The sequence below is a fragment of the Gallus gallus genome, chromosome 2 (genome assembly GCF_016699485.2).
Source record: "Gallus gallus isolate bGalGal1 chromosome 2, bGalGal1.mat.broiler.GRCg7b, whole genome shotgun sequence".
In the NCBI taxonomy this organism is placed as follows: domain Eukaryota; kingdom Metazoa; phylum Chordata; class Aves; order Galliformes; family Phasianidae; genus Gallus; species Gallus gallus.
Genome location: NC_052533.1, coordinates 43,809,233 through 43,815,704, shown reverse-complemented (window position 1 = coordinate 43,815,704; position 6,472 = coordinate 43,809,233). Strand labels below are relative to the sequence as shown.

The 6,472-nt window shown below is 44.2% G+C and overlaps 2 long non-coding RNA genes across 2 annotated transcripts; both read left to right on the top strand.

Moving 5' to 3' along the window:
* Window positions 1-2,562: 2,562 nt before the first annotated feature.
* Window positions 2,563-3,777, top strand: LOC121113094. Its single transcript, XR_005857736.1, has 2 exons — window positions 2,563-3,117; window positions 3,211-3,777. It is a non-coding gene; the product is annotated as an uncharacterized LOC121113094 (long non-coding RNA).
* A 477-nt stretch (window positions 3,778-4,254) lies between these two features.
* Window positions 4,255-5,659, top strand: LOC121110089. The gene is made up of 2 exons (XR_005857735.2): window positions 4,255-4,525; window positions 4,820-5,659. It is a non-coding gene; the product is annotated as an uncharacterized LOC121110089 (long non-coding RNA).
* The last annotated feature ends 813 nt before the right edge of the window (window positions 5,660-6,472 follow it).

The window sequence follows — 6,472 nt, the reverse complement described above, 5'->3', positions numbered from 1 at the left end:
GCCTTAAGGCAAAATGTCAGAGGCCACAGACAACTACTCAAGAACAGGAGGGAGCAGCACATACCTTAATAAAGGGACCCAGTCCCACCAGCCTTCCTTCAAGCACACCTCAGGTCTGACACCAGTCAGATGTGACTGCAGAATTGAACCTATTTCTTCCTACCAGCAAAAGGAAAAGACAAATTCATCAGGCAGAAGCATATCAGAAGGGTTCAGAAGCAGGAGGAACTACAGCGTTCACTGAGATGATGACAGGCTTGCCACTCACACTGTCACTTAGCACTAAGAAGCAGGTAGAGGAGTCATGGAGCAGTTGGCCAAACAGCTGGATCAAAAAGATGTTACTAGATGATTCCCATTTAGAGAAAAGTACATCTGTACTTTGGGCAGAGTTCAGCAATCCCAGTTCCGCAAGTCTTCAGTCACACATTTTCATGTATTTTCCTGAGAGGTGTTTTTGATTTAGTTGTGTTGAGCAGAGGGATTTATATAACACATATATGTGTTCAGATAGATGGATGTTCATCCATTTGAACAAGGTAACTCCTGGTTTATTGTCCTACAACTGAACAGTGCAGGGAGAGTCAGCCTTGCACTCCTCATTCACCTGATACACACACAGCTGTGCACCTCAGAACTGAGCCTAGAACATTTATTAACTGTCAAAAGAGAAGTGGGTCCATGGAACAATATATTCTGTAGTGAGGACAGCTGAGCATTTCATCTCTCCTCCTTCATCATGAAAAATAAAGGAGTCTTTTTTTCTTCAGACACTAATTAATATGTAAAATCTCAGAATAATAGGCATGCATCTGGTTTTGTTACTCCAAGTGCCTCCTACATGTCTTCTCCCATGGGTTCCAGCCCATAGATGTACAATTCCCACTGCGGTTAATTAAAAATGCATTTTGATAATGTACAGTGATTGCATAAATAAATCAAACATTACTTTCTCACTTTCAGAGGGTCAGGCATAATTTTGGTGTTGTTTTCTGAACAACTCATTTTCAGAACTCAACGATATATAAACCTTTGTGCATATGAAAACTAAGCACTATCTTACCTTTGAGATATTTGGTCCAAATTTGGCTGCTATCAGGGACACCATACATGGTCTTTCATCTGCTGACACAAGCCAAGGTTGTTGGATTCTAAACAATTTAGTGGAAATCTCAATGACCACCCTGTCATTTACTATATGTCTGATCTCTCTGATAACAAACACTTGTCATAGCAACGAGATAGAGAATGAAGAGGCCAAAATACTTGGAACTTATTTCATTTGAGAAGGCAAGACCTGATTTCAGTTTGGTAGCTGGCTATTTGAAAAAACACTGCTGAGAAGACAGAGATGTTCAGATAGTGGAAAATCTGCAAGACACAACTGCAACATTATCAGCTGATGATGTTCCCTGTTTAGAGGGCCATGCAGAGCAAACTGCTCTGCAGGCAGGTGCCTTGGAATACAGTGATTTTTCATGTACCTACTTCATTCTAGGCTCCTTACCAGGGTGATTTGGCATATTTAAAAAATGGCAGAAGAATAACTGAGGCCCAGGCCCAGGCCTTATGCACCTTCACCATATGCTCTCTTACTTGCTATTCACAGCAGTCCTCAGCCACCTTCCTGAAGCAGAATCTCTGTGAGAAGGCAGCATAAAAATAGCCCAGGTTTCCCTCAGCATGGGAGGAGAGTTCCTTGTTTTCCTCAGTAAATGAATAAATTATTTCATGATGGAAGACTCAGTTGACATAAATACTTTCTCTGCAAGTTTACAAATGGAATGTATAAAGCTGCAATCAGACATGCAACTCAACAATCTGACTATGTCTCTTTTTGTCATAACTTTTAAAGCCCTATCTGACCAGAAAGAAATACCTCTCAATTCACAATCATGTCTCATTCCTGTCATTGTTTTTACCTGTAGGTACATTTGTGAGAAAGTGTTTTCAGTTACAAAGCACAGAAAGAGTAAAATTTCATAAAAAGTCTCTAATGAATGTCTCAAGAACTCAATGAAAATTACAGCCAATACCATCAAACCAGACAGATGCATCAGTGTCACAAAAACAAGGTCAGATATCCCACCAGTTCTTTATTTTGTTAATCTCTCTTATTTATGCATTAATTAAAAAAAAAAGTTTTATTGTTTATACACATAAATAATATAGCATATCAGGGTTGCACATACAACCACCCATTCTGTGACCTAGGAGATAACATAACGAGGACAGCAATCCCCAATTGGCCTTCACATCCTCACAGTGCAAAACCCCAGCACCAGGCCCCAAGGACCTCACAGGCCCTCCAACGCACCCCCTGCAGTCCCAGTTCGGCCACCCAGAGGCCCTCTCCTCCACACCCTTCTCCTTTGACATAAGGGCAGAAAATAAATGCAACCTTCTCACGCTCCAGGGCCAGAGCTGAGGGATGGGAAAGGACAGCCGATACAAACCCTGAAACTCAACAGTTTTTAATGACTGCATCTGCCTTGGCTGCCTGCGGAGTGTCAGCATGCTTTGCTCTTCCTCTGCTGGTTCCTCTGAAGGCACCAGGACAGCTCCACCCCAGACAGCTGCAGGGTGCTTGAGAACCCCCTGCCCCGACTGACCCTCTTGCTACATTTTGCCACTGCCTCCCAGAAATGGCGGCAGGCCCCAACTGCCAGCCGCCATGTTTGGGCCAGCACGTGGCACTCAGAATCCTGTCGCCATGGCCACCCAACTGCCCTCAATGCAGTCCCTCAGCTGACCCAGCGGGAGAAAGCTGCCCACTAGAGTCTCTGAAAGAGATACTTGTTATTTCTTGTGATTTCTGAGGACAGGATGGAGCAGCCACCTTTAAAGAAGAGGCGGCCGCTGGAAGAGGCTGATAACATCGAGCCCATGGAGGTGGACCTGCCTGGCAGCAACGAAGAGCCCATGGAGGTGGATCCACCTATGGAGGACAACCTGATGGAAGTGGATCCACCTCCATCGGGGCACACTGGCCATCACTCCATTGCTGCCAGGCCGACCAGGAAGAGGTCGCGCCCCAAATATCACCGCAGGGGTGCCAGGATCCGTCCACCTCCTGCGAAATGGCCGCCTCGATGCCGGCGCTGATCCTCTCGTCCTGTAAGTTTGCCCTTATCCAGGAGAGTCCCAGCTCACGGCCATCCTGTGGGCTCACGTGGAGCCTCCATTTCCTGGGTGTTCTTCCTTTCACAGCCAAGGCTCCTACGAGCCCTTCCTTCCCATCCCCCTCCCTTGTCTTTTCCCAAGTCCTCTCATCTCTTCTGCACCAAGTCCTGAGGAAGAGGGCAGGGCACGGACTGCCATCCTTGGAGCTGCTGTGCCGGGGCAGTGGGATGAGTCCAGCAGAGGGACCACAAACATGATGGGGGTGTGAGGATCCTGTAAGTTTACCCTTAGCCGGGAAGGAGAGCCCAACGCAGGGCCATCCCATGGTCTCACACAGAGCCTCCATTTCCTGATCATCCATTTCTTTTGACAGCCATGGCTCCCATGAGCCCATCCTTCCTGTCCTCCTCCCTCATCCCTGCCCAAGATGGGAGGAAAAGTCAAAGAAGGGGCAGAGGCAGCTGCTCCTGTGGAGAACCACGCTTTGGTTTGGACACGAAGAAATGCTGAACTTCAGCAAGAAGATCCAGTCCAGATGCTTCCCTTGGACTTCTCTTTCAAGACAGGACAATCAACAACTTAAAACATCAATACAAAATAATAAGAGTCAAAACCACAGAACAAAATAAACACATTTTCTTTTTTAAAAAACAATAGTTGTATCTCTGCTTTAGGAACCTCAGAGTTTGCACGTAGGTTCCCACGTCCCCTCCTTGCCTCCCACACACAGAACATACCCCACAGCAGGGCACACTGCCTCATTGCCAGCCTGAGGAACAACCACTGCACTGCACACACCACTGAGGCTGTCCCCTTGCCCTGCCTCAGCACCCTCTGCTACGGGGCAGGAATATTTCACACACACACCACCAAGAAAACAGTAAAGAGCCCATTTTTATTCTTGAACTACAGAACCAGAAAACTCACAGCATTTTGCTTCCTCTCAACAACTGACTGGTTAATGAGCTAGTATCTACCTGAACTGAAAACGAGAATTGGAATTTGTCAGGACAAACACATAACTAAAGTAAAACATTTCGGTTTAAATTAGTGACATCCCCTCCCCGGGAAGCAGTCAGAAGCGGTTACAGCAGTCACGTCCCACCCGCGGCCCGTCCCAGCCCGCCCTGCGGCCGCCCCCTGCCCCGTGCCATCATGGTGGCGGCTCGCCTCCGCCGAGCGGCCCGGCCCGGCCCGGCCCCACAACATCCACGCAGCGGTGTGCGATTCGCCCTGCCCGGGCTGACACTGGTTCACGGGGAGAGCGCAGGGCAGTGCTAACTGAAGTGATAGCAAATAATTGTGTTGCAGTTTGATACATTGGCTAAACACGCTCCTGTGAACGGCGAAAAATATGCAGCCTTCTTCCTCTTCACTCAGTGCGGCACTGAGAAGACAAAAGGTTGGACACCCACAATATAACCTGTTGTTTCCTTAACTTGTTGAACATATCTATGCAGGCAAATTAAAATATTTCTACAAGAGGGAGAAAAAATAATTTTTCTTTTTTGGGTCTTCATTGATCATGAAGACACTCTAAATGTGTTCACTTGATGTTGTCAGCAGTTTAGCTTCCAACCGAAGGCAAACATTACAGTCACATTGAACAGTGTGAATATTAATAAATCTGCATGTTTGGCCTTGAAAAAGGCACACGTTTTTATCTGTGTCTTTCTTTCTGTTCGCTTGCTTACAGTGCCTAGTTCATATGCACATGATGTCACTGTCCTGTTGATGCAGAGGGAAGCCTGCTCATTAGAGAGAGGATAGAATGTGAAGACTCCACGGCTGACCAAAGTTTCCCCTGCTGCAGAAGAGGAAACAGAGGTCGTCCTTCATTCACCAGCAGTCTCATCAAGAAGTGAGCTGCACTGAGCACATATTCCAGAAGAAGAAATTGAAACGGTTGCAGAAGCCCCATTGCTTTTCATCACACTTTACATCCAGAAAAGTTCCATAATTTGGTGACATGAGCAGTTGAAAATGTTCTGTTTGGATCATGTTATATTTAACACAACTGCAGTTAGCATCATCAGAAAATTGGCAGGCCATTTTGCCCCACATTAGCATCCCTGAGGATGCTAACTGAATTATACTGGCTGGATTCCTATCTGAAATAGTTTTTCCCTTTTTTTTTCCTCATCTATACTCTATTGTAAATTGAATAACAGCCTAATGATTTGTCAGGTCACACTGTCCTGCCACAAGAGACATTGAATGTTGATTTACATTCCACATTGACAGCATCATGACAGAAAGCTTGCCATCTTGTCTTTCTAAAAATGTCTGCAAAATTCATGGCTCAGTTTGTTTGTTTTTTATGTGATTTTATCCAATTACTCTGAGCTTTTCCTCCTGCTCCAGAAAAGACAACATTTTGATAATGCCTCTTTGTTCTTGGGTTTTGTTGAATTCAGCATCTTTCTACAAGGCCCAGTTTAGTTCATTGGAAAAGTGATGGACGTGCTCTCATTTCTATTGATTGTTATAGAGGATGGGCTAGAGCCATATACAAATAAATAAATAAATAAATAAATTCCTGTCAGCCTTAATGGAACAGGCTGTTAAGAGGTCAGCTCCATTTTGTCGCCCCAGAATCCCAGAAATGGTAACATGAACTGTGCATTTAACAGTTGTGAATGTGTTCTTCTACCCCTTCCTCATCATGAAAAACTTGCTTAAGACTATCATACTTATTTGAACCATGCTTTCAACGTGCATTTAACTAAGTTGTTATCAGAGTTACTAACTCAAACTTCACTAAAAAGCCATTGTGCTACTCTTCACTCTCCTGACATGATGCATGGATTAGGATTTCACAGTCCTTGCTGAAGGCAGGTGTTAGGTTCTCATTTCCAAAACCTTTCCTAATGATCCCAGTAACTTTAACACAACTATCTTGTTGTAATGGATACGGGTATGAAAACTGTACTGGAGAAATACAGAAATAAGTAGGATGCATTGAACACTACAAGTAGTTGTTCCTATAAAATCTATTCAACATTTTTAAAGCTTTTAAAGTATTATCTTTTATTTATCTTATTGCTTCCCTGTAATTTACTATAAACTCCTTCTTCTGATTTGTTAACTTTGAGTCTACTTGCGCTCAGAACACCCAGAGCTTGCAATCCTTCAAAATAATCTAATTTTAGAATTCTTTCTCATTGACCAAGCTGTAAAACATCTATGGATATTAGATACTACAAAGCAAGCAGAACAAGGTATTATCTGTGGTAGGTTCTCATTTTACAAGCTGAAGAGCTGCTTTAAAGAAAAAGGAAAAAATGACAGGTTCTTTTCACTCCTTCTTTATAACATTTTCCTGCTGGGATTTTTTTTAACTTGCTAT